Source organism: Ursus maritimus, unplaced genomic scaffold, assembly GCF_017311325.1.
Source record: "Ursus maritimus isolate PB19 unplaced genomic scaffold, ASM1731132v1 scaffold_2, whole genome shotgun sequence".
Classification (NCBI taxonomy): domain Eukaryota; kingdom Metazoa; phylum Chordata; class Mammalia; order Carnivora; family Ursidae; genus Ursus; species Ursus maritimus.
In genome coordinates this window covers 3655721-3669267 of record NW_024424452.1, presented here as the reverse complement: position 1 = coordinate 3669267, position 13547 = coordinate 3655721, and the positions used below count along the sequence as shown (strand labels likewise).

General features: G+C 53.3%; 1 long non-coding RNA gene across 1 annotated transcript; it reads right to left on the bottom strand.

The window, feature by feature from the left end:
- Nucleotides 1–717: 717 nt before the first annotated feature.
- LOC103669946 lies at nt 718–10525 on the bottom strand. Its single transcript, XR_570455.2, has 3 exons — nt 10219–10525; nt 7446–7492; nt 718–1556 (listed from the first exon to the last, which is right to left on the bottom strand). It is a non-coding gene; the product is annotated as an uncharacterized LOC103669946 (long non-coding RNA).
- Nucleotides 10526–13547: the final 3022 nt, after the last annotated feature.

The window sequence follows — 13547 nt, the reverse complement described above, 5'->3', positions numbered from 1 at the left end:
AGAAAGAAAAGACAAAGCATGGGAACAGATTATTTACCCAAGACGATACACGGATGACAGACAAGCACAGGAAAAGAGGCTCGACATCGTTGCTCATTAGGAGCGAGTTAGAGCAGCAAGGAGATATCACTAGACACCTATTGAAATTACTTAAAGGACGTGATGAAGCCAGCCGTCGTTGCCCACGAGGAGCAGTAGGCATTGCCCGACATGGCGGGCGCTTGAGAAAACGGTCTGGTGGTTTCTCATGAAGTTCAGCGGACTGACCTGAGGGCTGGCAGTCCCATCGCTAGGCTTTAACCCAAGTGAAATGAAAACTTGTGTTGACACAAGGACCTGTACACAAATACTCACCACCAAACGCTGGAAACACCCCAGCCACCCAGATGAACCTCGGCCGAATGCGTAAACAAACCGCAGCCACGTGATGGGACTCGCCACATCGACAAAAACGAGCAAAAGCACGGGCGTGCGGAAAACACGGATGAACCCCGAACGCACTGGGTGTGCTTTCACGCACAGGACGCCATGGTGAAGCACAACGATGGAGACACGAATAGATGTGCGCGTCCCGGGCTGGAGGTCTGGGGAAAGGCTGACCACAAAATGACATGTGGGAATTGGGGGAGGTGACTGTGGTGGCGATTGTGTGACTCTGTGTACACTCCAAAAGTGGCAAAACTGTGCACTAAGAAAAGTGAGTTTACTCTGGTAAATAGTACCTTTTTACAAATTAAAACAACAAGAACTTTACAGAGCTTGCGTTTATAGACCCCCAAACGAAGACTGAGAACCATGCTGCCCAATCCAGAAGCCGCGAACTGCAACTGGCTATGTGTATTCTAATTAAAATGTATATTTTATGTATACTCTAATTAAAATGAAGTAGGATGAAACGTCTCGTTTCTCAGTGGCATGAGCCACGTTTCCAGTGCTGAGTCCGGAGAGCTGTGTGGCTGCCATGCCGATTGCTGCCGCTCAAGGACGTTCCCATCATTGCAGAACGTTCGGCGGGCCGAGCCGCTCCGAGGGTGGGGTGTGGCTGGGCTACGGCCTCTGCTCTCTCCTCTCTTTATCTTCCAAAGTCAGGAATCATGCCAGGCAAAGAGGAGCCGCACAAGATCCACAGAGAAGTAAGGGTGGGCCCCCAACAGCTCCGAGGGGTTTTCACCGGGACCCTTGGTCTGGGGCGGAGACGTGCAAAGCAGCAGAGCAAAACCCCAGCACGAGCCGGGAGGCTGATGCAACCCTCAGCCCCAGAGCAGGCCGAGTCTGAAGGCAGGCCGATGGGGCTGGGAAGAAGCCTCCAAGTCTGGGAGCTGCAGGTCCACACTCGTGTCCTCGAGGGGTGGGAGCTCACTTAATATCTGTCAAATGCCTGGGGAACCCAGACCAGCGTCTTCTCATCCTTTTCCTGTCTGCTGAGTGTCCCTTCCTGCTGCTGCCGTATCCTTCTGGGATCCTTCCTGAGGCCCCAGTACTGCTTCCTGCCTCTGCACAGTCCCGAGGGCCTCACGTCATGCAGCCACGGGACCTCTGGCCGTTACTGGGCAGGCCTGCAAAAGACAGCCAGAGAGGGAAAGAGAGAGAGCGATAGCGAGCAATCCTCCATAGAAACACCTCCTTGCTCAGCTGAGACCACAGCCCAAGACCCGAGAGATGTGAGCCCTGTGTCCGCAGCTCCCTGGGAGCAGGCTGACTTGTTTTTCTTTTGCAGACTACCTCCCCCAGCCACCCTATCGATCCTAAAACAGCAGTTCAGGAAAAGCTGTGTCTGGCTTCGACAGCACAGGACGCCTGTTGAAACCGAGGCAGGGCTGGAAAGTACTCTTGGCGGAGTACCCTGGCGCTGGCACTTAGAAAGAGGGACGGGCTGTGTGTTACTCATCGGCTGCCGTGTGATCAGTGGCTTCAAACAGAAACAGTTTCTGTGGGTCAGGAACTGGGGAGCGGCTTGACTGGCTCGGGGGTGTCCGGCGAGGTTTGTCTGTCAATATGTTGGTCGGGGCTGCATCTTTGGGAAGTCTGCCTGAGCCTGGAGGGTCCGCCTCCAAGGTGGCGAGCTCAGGCACGGGGCAGGTCAGTGCTGTTATTGCCTGGAGGCCCGCGTCCCTCACCAGCTGGGTGATGTCCCCACAGGGCGGCTGGCTTCCCTCGGAGTGAGGGATCCAACACAGAGCAGAGAGGGGGCTGCACGGTCTTTCTAGGACCCCCAGAAGCCACACCCTGCCATTTCTATAATATCCCCGTGCTCACAAGGTCAGCCCAGTTCAGTACAGGGGGGGACCCCGCAAGAGTGTGGCCACCAGGAGGGGAGTAGAAAGGCAGAGGAGACGCTCCCCACATGTATGTCGCAGCCTGACAATATGTGGGCGGGAACTACGGGAGCAGCCTGAAGGAGGCCAGCTCTGAGCTGGCTGGAGAGGGGAGTGGCCACGTTAAGACACAGCGGCGTGGAGGGACACTGGGCGGGCACAGACACCGGAGCCCGCTCCTCTGTGAACCAGCCGTGTGACCATGGACAAGTTATTGGGCGTCCTCTGCTGTAACACGGACTTAGGGGCGTGTGGGAGAGCTTAAAAGAGAGCGCCAGCGGGGCTGCAAGACACTCACGACCTCACTCACGTCACTCTGAGACACGCAGTGTGTTTCTACAAGAAAAGACTTGGAGGCGAGGAAAGTAAGACTCCTAGCCTGAAGGCCAGTCCACAGAAGCCTCCAGAAGCCACTCAGCTCAGCAGGCCTTCCAAAGTAGAGCGCTCTGGACAGACGGCAAGAGGACTGCACGATGGATGTGCCGGGCTTATTTTTTTCTGATCTTTACCACGAAGGCCGGATGGGCCTCTGGTGGGGACCCCCCAGGAGCGAGAGTTTGTAGCTCGGCCGTGTCCTCGCCGAGCCTCCAGCACCGCGTCATCGAGGGGTGGCTCCCCTGGTGCTTCCTGTTCTCGGGCTTGCGCCCTGGGAAGCTGTGGTTCTCTGCGTCCACTGTCTGCTCGCCCGTGTGTGGACCGATGTCTGCCCCGTGGCCTCACTTCTGTGAGGGAGCTGAGAAGAACTGTTCATTTCCTGCACGTTCAGCCTTTCTCGTGTCGCAGGGACGGGGCCATGACGTCTGCGCTCCCGGCACGCGGGCCTGGAAATGGGTAACTGGAAGTGATCGTTCTGCGCCTCTGTTCCTGCTTCTCGCTGAAGCTTCTGTGCACCCACCCCCACCGCCAAGGGCTCAATTCCCTAAGAGCACCAGTGCCAGCTCTTCCGGGGAGAGCTCTGAAGGGCCCTGAGAATCAGCCCTGGAGCCGGTGACCAGGGTCTCGCCAGGCTTCCCGTCCTCAGCTCAGAGCCCAGCCAGTGAAGCATCACGGTGAGGTGAGGTGGTGGCCGCTCAAAGGCGTCCTGATCCTGGGCACGTGCAGGAATGCTCGAGGGACAGTGTGCAGCCCCTGTGCTTCCCACATGCGGCCACCGGTCACACGGCCACGGAGCATTTGCGGTGTGGCTGATCCACGCTGAGAAGTGCTGCAAGTGTCAAACATTCTGTACGATGGATTTCAAAGACTTAGTTGAAAAAAAAAGCAACGTATTATTCCTATATTCATAGTCTTTGTATGGGTTACAGTTTGAAATGATAATACTTGGGATATACTGGGTTAAATAAAGTGTAACACTCAAAAATCAATGTCACTCATTTCTTTTCACCATTTTAACACAGCTCCTAGAAGATTTAGAATTGTATCTGTGCCTCACGTTATTTCTGCGGGATGGTGTGTTAGAGGCCAGTGACGCTTTTTTGGTTCCATAGATGCTTCTGTTTTGGTGACGATACTTTTGTGTTTGAGTGGAGCGAGGGCTCCTAGCTCTCAGTTTGGTGTCTCTGTGTGGTGTGTATTCAATCCTTCCTCTCTTACTGGTTGGATCGCCTTGTGCAAGTGGCAGCGTCCAAGCGGCCTGCGCCCGTAGCTGAATCTGCCTCGGAAGGGAGGTGCAGACGCCGCGGGAACATGCAGAGTGCCTGGCGAGCCGTGCGCTGTGTCTGCCCCGGGGTGCTTCGGTCTTCGGCCCCGGAAACCAACACTGGCCAACTTAAACAAGAAGGGAATTTATCGGCGTGTTGCTGGGCAGTTCACAGAACCAAAGAAAGCCAAGATCCAGGTTTCCGAAAAGGGCCGGAGTCAGCTGCCATGGGGATTTATAGCAGCAGTACCCCAAGGCTGCTCTCTTGGGGAAGGGGCGGCGGGGGCCCGTGAGGATCGATCAGCTCAGGCTTCTCCCCTTCTTGCACCATCCCACACCAGCCACCAGCCGAGCCGGGCAGGAATTCCCAGGAGACCGTGGCTGATTGGCTGGCAGGGGCTTTGGGCCCAGGTGTGGGCCAAAGGTGGGCAGACCCTGAAGAAGCAAGCAGAGGCTGCCCTTCCTCAAAGCAAAGTCTGGCCACTGTTCGCAGGAGGGGGAGGGTGTGCTGAGCAGGCAGAAACAATATGCATCCACTGCCTCATTCCAGCCTGATTTCGTCAGTGACCACTGGAGGAGGCCAGCTCAGCTCTTCTGAGAGATTCTTCAGTTCATCTTTGCAAACTTGGAAATATGGAAACACATAAAACATGTACGAAAGAGGACAGAATGAGAAAATAAATCTCCATGGACCCGTCACCCAGCTTCCACGAGGATCAACACGGGTCAGGCTTGTTTCATCTATAAGCCACCCAAATCCTCCTGAATTATTTCAGAGCAAATCTCAGGCATTATATCACTTCCTGTAACTCCGTGTGTATGTCCAGAAGACGAGTTTGTTTAAAAACACACACACACATGACGATCTTATCACCCATAAAAGAATCCCAAGAATGCCATAATACGACCAGCTTTCTGGCCGGTGTTCAGATTCTCATGTTTTAACAGCTTTACGGGGAGAATCTCCGTATCAAATTCACCCCGTGAGTGCGCGGTTTGACGAACTGTAGTCCCATCCAGTCTTCCAATATTGTTTAGAATGTTTCCGCTGCCCAAACTGCTCCCTCACGGCCTTCTGCAGCCAGTCCTCACTTGGGAAAACAGTCTAGGGAAAAGTTAAACATACACTTGGGGTGCAACCCAGCACTTCCACCCTGAGGAATCCGCTCGGGGGAAATGAACGCACACGCCAAAGACTTCTCCGTGAATGTTTACAGCAGAATTATTCATGAAACCCAAACTGGAAGTGACCCATCTGTCTATCAACAAGTGGGCTGATTTTTTTTTTTTTAACTGGTAGACTCCTGCCGTCAAGCACGGCGAGCGCTCACGAGGATGGAGCACTGGAGTGCGGGACAATGTGGGTGAACCACAAGCCTGGCTCTCCGTGAAAGCCTCAGACCGCGGACCCCACGAGGAATGATTCCGTGCCCGGCAAACGGGTAAGAAGGGAGAACTTTAGAAGAAAAGGCAGCTCGGGGCAGCCTGAGTGCCCCTCCTGGGAACTCTTCCCTCCCCTCCGTCCTCAGAGGCTCTAGCGGCGCCAACCCCCCCCCCCCAACCTGGAACCTGGTGCTTCTAGTTCAGCAAGCCCAGCTGCCCCAACACAGGGGCACACAAGGCTGGACTACTTCCAGAAATAAATGCAGACACAACAAGATAAAGATTTAGGTATCAGGAAATATCCTGCCCATGTCACGGTAAGGATCATGTCTTCACGTCTTCAAACAATACTTTGCTTCTGTCCTGTGCAAAGTCATTTGTGGGGTTTTGTTTCGATCTGATTTGCTAGCAGATGCCAAAAACGGAGGGAAGTGCCATCACATCTATTTATAAACAGGGGGCTACCCTTCAGATAGGGCAGGTTGGGGCCCCAGTCTCATGGTTTTCGGCATCTCACTCATACCTACACGTGTACGGTCTTCTCCACAGCCCCTGCAGCTTCGCCTTCTCATCCAGCCTCATAAGGTGTTGTCCTGGTTCGACAGCTGGAAGGACGGAGACTCAGGCTCGAAGTGTCTCGTCCCAGCCCACTGAAGCTGCTGGTGAAAAATTAACCAGACAAGTCCCAGAAGCAGATCTCTTCCCTTGGCAATTTGCTGCATCATACTTCATTTCCGTTAACATTTACTGAGCTCTTGCTGTATGCCAGGCACTGTGCTAGGCACCTTGCCTGTCTTATTTCACCCTCTAAGCGACCCCGTGAAAGCATGACCACCAGCCCCGTCTGACAGCTCAGAAAAGTGAAAAGAGGTTTAAAGAGGTGAAGGGGGTCATCTGAGGGCCGCGGCTACTTTAGGTCCCAGACAGGGTGTTGTTAAACCCACGTGGGCTCTTTGTACCCCCTGCTCCTTGCCAATTGCTGAAATTTATTAGTTGAAGGGGAATTTTCTAAAATACATCGGCAAAAAGTTTTCCCTTAATCCTTCCTACAAAATGCTCCGTCACCCACGCAGGTGACAATATGCTTCTGCCCCTGAGGTTAGGAGAGCCGACGGCACGCAGGTGCAGTGGGTGCGTGGACAATCCCCTCAGCTGCGTCTCCCACACTTACTACCTGCATGACCCTGGGCAAGTAACTCGATCCCACCCCCTGCCTCAGTTTCCCCACTTCCTGTAAACCTCTGGACTAGATGGGGGGTCCTATGCGTAGAAGACCTGGGGCAGCACGTGGCAGGTAAGCCAGATCTCAGTCTTGCTACTCATCATCGGGCCGAATCACCCTACTGCCATTCCAGAAAGGTCAACTGTGGCCAACGGTCACTAATTTCATGTTTCAACCCACAGTTATTATCGGAGCTCAAGCTTAACATAAAAACACAGACCCAAGTGTAAGAGTGCAACCAAAAATCCCCTGAGGTCTGAACGGGGAAGAAGACGGAGCCAAACGCAGCGAGACAAAATGAAATAGGACGGCGCGGCCTGTTTCTCACTCGCCTCTAAACACACATGACCACAGTCCCTGTTTTGAAGCGGGAGAAAAGGAAACAGTGAACGCAGCTTCCCACATCTGTGAAGAAATTTGTAGCCTAGAGAAGGAAATGGAATTCGAGAAGCCCTGGCTTCTAGCCCAACTCCCAGCCATTTATCAAAAATGTGGCTGGACCAGACGCACTCCGCGCCGGGGTCATTGGAAGCAGACGGGACGGGGCCTTCTGTTCCGCGTGTACCTTTGCTGATGTGGCAGGGGGAGGCCACGGAACGCACGTGAGCACACACACCCCAGCATCCCCCGGCTGTCCGGTACCCACCGGTCATAGTTCCCCTCCACGGTTTGCCCGATCAAGGCTTCAAAGGGAAAAACAAGCTGGCTAAGAGAGTCTTACAGAGCTTACGCTAATCGAAAAGGATTAAATCTGTAAGACATCATTGCTTCCCTCTTTTTACGTTTATCAGCGCCGTGGAGAATGGGCGGCTAGCTGCTGAATTCGAAGTGAGCGGGCATATTCGCTTTCCAGGTTTGAAATCCTCCCCGGCAAGCATTTTCTTACCATGCCAAGAGTAGCCAATGCAGGTCCGAAGGATATTTAGAATAAACCTAGAATAAAATGATACGTCTGAGAAAAGCACCAAATAAACAGAAGATACAAAAAAAAAAAAAAAAAAGTACGGGACCCAAGATCCTTGAACCTCTCTCAAAACGAAGAATGTAAAGTCCTGATTCCCACTTGGAAAAGCCATGCTTGACCCCGCACCCAGAGAGACAAATGGAACTTCCATAAAGCCTCCACGTTTCTCTTTGGTGACCACAGCACTCAGCAGCTACCCCCCGTGGGTGGGCGGCTTTAGAGCCCAGCCCCTCACCTACAGACTTGAATTCGCCATCGAAGATTTACAACGCTGCAGGGGGAAGAGAATTCTCCTCTCTAGGACGCCAGAAGTGAAGCGGTGGTCCAACGAGGAGATCGGGCCTTAGGTCCCCCGGAAGGCCATCGTGGGAAGTCCTGGCTCTGGTCCCAGAGCTGCTGGCCGTCATGCGCTCACAGGCGATGGCACAGGGTGGTTCATGGTCACAGGCTGGAATTACCAGGGCAGAACTGGCAGCCTTCTCCATATCTGTTCTGCACTTCCTCCTAATTCGCACAACTCCGATTTTGCCTGGGATGGGCCTGAGCCCCGCCGGAACACGACAGGCCCCCACTGTCCTTGAGGGCCAGGGGCGGCCGTATAATGTCACTGTGGTGAATGTGCTTGAGTAGGGGTCACAGGGCTCAGGATGACAGGCTCGTTGCAGTCTGCCTAGACTTTCTTGGGTGTAGCGACAAGGGTCCTGCTTCCGGGGAGACCCCATAGTCCTGGACAAACTGGAACGGTTGGCCATCCTCCAAGCAGGTTCTTTGAAAGCGGCAAGGCCGCTGGCCAGCGTGTGTCCCCTTTGCCTGTGCCCCTCTTGCTCCATGGGATGTGGGCTCAATTCTAGAGGCAACCATGAAGCATCGAGCGTGAAGACAAGAGCCACCGACTTACTTTAACAGACAAAACTTGATGTAAGGAACTGCGTACTAGGCACAGGGCTGTGAGCTAGGTAACCGGAGGGTAAAGAGCAAACTCTGAGTGCCTCTTGGAGGTGGTAACAAAATGAAGTGCATATGACCCCAGGGGACAAGGTGACGAGGTTGGAATTGTGGGAACCCAGGAGCTTGGAGCAGTGGAAAGTCTGGTGTGTGAGGCGGGGGCTGGCTGGTGCTGGTGATTCTGAGGGGTCTCAGTGAGTTGTCTCTCAAAAGAATAGCAGACAGGTGCTGCCGTAAGGTGCGGAGGAACGGGGGTAAAGGAGCCTCCCTAGGACAGCGCTTACAGGAACAGGAAACAGGCAGAGACCCAAAGGGAAGGAGCCAGAAGGAGAAGGTTCCTCCACCCTCTTCCAGCCTTGTGGGTGTTGTCTAGCGTTGCCTATGGGAAGACCCGAAGAGCAGCCGGCAGGCTGAGTGTGAAGTGTGTGGAGAGCAGCTCCCAGATGCAACAGCACAAAGCCGAGTGCAGTGGAGAAGGATGGGTCTGGAGCCAGGACGCCATCACTTAATAACCAGCACACTTTCCCTGGTCACACCACTCACCCTCCCTTCGCCCTGGAGAAAACCGACGTCGGTGGTGTTTTCTTGTTTTTCCTTAGAGTTTTATCATGTATGCCCGCAACCCTGAATCGTGGGCTGCATTTGCCTGTTTTTAAGCTTTTTCTGATCGGAACAATACCGTGGAGGGTCTTCTGTGTCTGGCATTTTACACTCAAATTGTTCGGATGATGCATCCATATTTGCAAGCGGTGTTGGTCCGTTCATTCCCAATGCTTTCTACTAGTCCGCTGTATGCGTACGCCATACTTCACTCATTCAGCTGTGGATGGAGGTTTTCAGCAGTGACTCCAAGAGCGCGTCTCGTCTCTGTATCCCGGAGCCCGTGAGCACACACCTCTCTAGCTGTTGCTCGAAGCGTGGTCTCCAGAGCAGTGGTGTCGGCAGTACCCGGGGACTTGTTAGAAATGCAGATTCTGGGGTCCCATCCAGACCTTCGGACTCAAAATTCTGGGAGTGGGGCCCAGAAGCCCCCCAGGGGACTCGGACAGAGGATAACCACTCTCCTCAGTTATGTATCTGGAAGTACACTCGGAGTCACCTGATATGCAAAATTCAAATCTCCCAGATAATGTCAAGCTACTTCCCGAAGCCTTTGTAGCAATCTGCAACCCCCCCCCCCCCCCGTGTCTTCCAGCTCCCCTTGCTCTCTCTGTTTGCCAGCACTTGGCTCAGTCAGACTTTTAAATTTTTGTCAGCGTGGAAGGCACAAAGATACCTCACCGTGGTTGAAATAGGTACTTGGGTGACTGCTGATGGGTTAGAACACCTGTCTCACAAGTTTCCTGGCCGTCCAGACTGCCTCGTGTGTGCCATGCCTGTGCAAGCTGTTTACCTGTTTTTCTCTTGGGTCGTCTGACCCCCACCATGCTTTTGTTAGCTCAGTCGTGATCCTCTCTTAAGAGTTGGGCCCCACTTCTCCTGCAGCGGAGAGGAGGTGGGTATCTGGACAAAACCTGGGTTCTCCTGGCAAGTGGGGAGGGGCCGCTAGGTAGGCTGCCAGAATGCATCTGCCACGACAGCGCAAAGAACAGACCCTGAGGACCAGCGGCCCATCAGGGGTGGGTTCAAAGGAGAGATTTTCACGCCTGGGCGTGGAAGGAAAAACTAGGACCCTCGCATCCTCAAGGTGTTGTTCTTGCTGGGACATTAACGAAATGCAACATTTGGGGAAGCTGGCAGTGGTACTCACGTCTCGCAAGGTGGAAGGTGTGATAACTGAGGAGGTTAGACGGTCTTGTTTATGGCCCTGGACCCCTGGACGGAAGATCATGTCGCAGCAGCATCACTGGCGAGTGCCTGCGAGAAACAAGCAATCAGTAAAAAGGACTGTTACCAAGCAACAAGCCAGCACGGCAAGAATGAAGTAAAGGGGATCTGAATGGGCCACAGAAATCAATTGTCAGAAAAAGATGGCATGGTTGGGGGGGGGCGGAGAATACCGGAGAGCCATTCCAGTGTGTTACATTCCGTTGTAAAAAATGCATGTAAAAAACGCAAAAATTGCTTAGAAATGCAATATATGTTCATTTGAGAAAATTAGAAAATAATTACAAAAAAGAAACTAGTTGCATGCCTAATCTCACCAGTGACGACTTTCAATAGTTGGGCGCATTTCCCTGAGCGCACGTGTGCACGCACGCTGTCTCCTAGCTTACCTTTTCCACGTTACTTCACTTTACATGGTATTTCCCCATATCATCAAAGGTTCTTAGTTGACATCATCTTAAATAAGTGCAGAGTAAATGCATCGATCAATGACTTTTTGCAAAACACCGTAAATCTGGCTTGGGAAGGACTGGGGGGGAGCGGGGAGTGGGGTACCTAAGTGCCCACATGACTCGCCGTTCTCATGTGCTGCATTGTGAGGGTTGGTCAGAGGCTTAGCCACCTTCTGGTCTTTTCTTCAGCTGGGGGGAGAGAAAGCCTGTATCGAGGAGGATGGGGTGGGAGGACCGTGTCTGATTTGTGTGTGTATGGGGGGTCGGGGGGAGCCCTGTGCATTGATTTGTGCTACAAACCGTAAAGCGAAACATAAAACTCTCTAATTATTAGTGGCATTTTTCAAAAAAATGAGCCATCAAGTGCCTGAGCGCTGGAATAATGGTGAGTTGGCCCCCACTGTGCCGGAGATTTCTTCCCTTAACTGGTATGATGGATCCTTAGGAAGCACTGGAGAACCATTAACATAATCATCTCTCCTGTTAAAAGTGTCATTTTTTTAATTAAAAAAAACCACAAAACCTCACCACAGCGAGGTTGCAGAAGTACTTCTTAACTGTCCGGGTAGGACTCCCCTGCTAGCTGATCACGGTGCAGACTAGGTTAGACTGTCCATGCTCCGAACATGGGTACGTTCCAGTCGTTTAATTCTGTTAACCTCTAAGGAGCAAGGAGGCCTTGCCCAACACAAATGAAGCCGCGTAATCTGTTTCTCAGGTGTAGTATTTTTGCTGCCCCCTTGGTTGAAGTGCCCTATTGATCACCCAGCGCCAGGACGCTACATGTCTCCCCCACCGCATCCTTCCTGTCCTCTGCACCAAGCCTGTTTTATATTCACAAGACGGCCGCTGTATCCGAGGTGTGCCAAATTCTATACTTTGAAGTACGCTCCCTCTATTGCTGGGCCAAGGATGATGCCTTTCCAATGAATTGTTGTCTCTTTATTAGTCCGATTTTCCAAGCTAATATGATGCACTTGTTTTGAATGGACTTCTGCCCTCATGCGAACGGATGGCACTCCAGTGTTCTTTAAGCCGGCTTTGCCCCCTATCTTTCTTTCTTTCTCCTTTTTTTTTTTAAATTAAATTTTTATGGAAAAGAATGGGCTTCCATGCAGAGGCATAAAAATCCAGGACAGTTGCTCCTTGTGCCTGATAGGGGCCACAGCATCTGGACAAAAAAGCCATTTCTCTCTGCAACAGGACAATCCAGAGGCTGCCCACAGAGAACAGGCCTGCTCCCTGGGAAATGAAGACACGTCTCGGTGAATGATGGCTCGCTGCTTGGCCTTGGTGTGTCTGTCTAAAACGAGAAGCACAACTTCGTATCTACAGAATAAGGAATAACGCGATAGTCCTTCTTGGTTAATGCAGGAATGGCGGCAGCAGAAGAAAAGACAGACACGGGAGTTGAGACTCAAGGTTATGTCAGGGGAGGGAGTGAAATGGAATTTTTCCCCTCTCCCATCTTCCTAGTATGTGTCTGCTTTAAAAAAATCATTTAATTGGGTCTTTTTTGGTTTTTAAAATAACGAAGAGGGCTGCATGCTGGCAAGAGCGCTCGCTCACCGGTCCCGCCTCCTGCGTGGAGCCTTGTGGGGCACACGGGGGAACTGGGCACATCGCACATCCTCTCAGCAGCCAGACAGCGAGTCTCGTTTGTTTGTGTGAGTCTGGGAGGCCCCAGCATCTTGTTAGTGTTATACTGGAGATCTGTGGGGGGATCTTTCTGCTCAGGCCTCTGCAAAGCTCTTCCTGCTTAGAAAAGAGGTTTTGTTTGACTCTTTTCGGCCTCCGAGGCACCAAAGGGAGTGATTAATAGGGAACCAACTCGAGATTTCAATAGAGCAGCAGCGGGAGCTCCCAGGGTGGGCAGGGCCTTTGTTTGGCAGAAAACGGGTGATAAAGCCGAGATGGGGCTGCCGACTGGGAGTCCGGTCCTCGGGCCTGCTCAGTTTCGTCCCTGCCAGGCCAACCTTGAGACCCGCGCCGGTCTGGGAAGATTCATTGGCCCACACTGGGAAGATTCATTGGCCCACACCCTGGGCAGTGTGATTAGCAGGAGCTTTCTCCTCCGGGGCGGACCCTGGAGTCTGGCTGCCAAGGGGGGAGGCCGGGCCGCGCAAAGTGCCTGGGCCGGGCTGGGGCCCAGAGACCCTGTCCTCTTTTGTGAGATCCCGCAGGCAAGAGAAGAGCCAAGGCGTCGGGGGAGCACTGGTGACGTGTGGTCCTGACGAAGGGGCTGTGGGAGGGCTCCTCCACGGAGACGCCAAGGCAGCTGGGCCTCCAGGCCTCTGTGGCCAGGAGCAGACGACGACGATGGGCCCGTGATCAGGGACAAGTCTCCTGTGACCACAACAGAATCTGGGGAGTGCTTCGGAAGTGGGAGGGAGGGCACAAGGCAGAGGGGAGTTAAAGCAGGAAGCAAAGCAACAGCCAGGAGGCCCCAGCCCCGAAACCGTGGCCCCACCGGGTCCCACACCAGCTTGATGTTCCTTGGGTGCACTTGTCCCCGAGGCTGAATGGGGGCATCAGTGGGTTGCTCCAGTCACATTAGAGTGTGGGGCAACGGGGACATTTCCCTTCCTCAGAGCCCAGACCCCTTCCTTTCATTTCACAGCCGCCAAGTGCGAGGCAGGGTGGAGGGTGGGCTCCTGTGCAAATTCCAACATCAGGCGCTCAGGGCCTGCAGAGTCTCTGCGAGCTCTGGCGCCGTGGGAGGCCCGACGCTAACGTGGCCAACGGTGCGTTCGCCTGAGCACGGAGGTGCTTTGCGACAAGACTTCAGAGGCAATGGAGC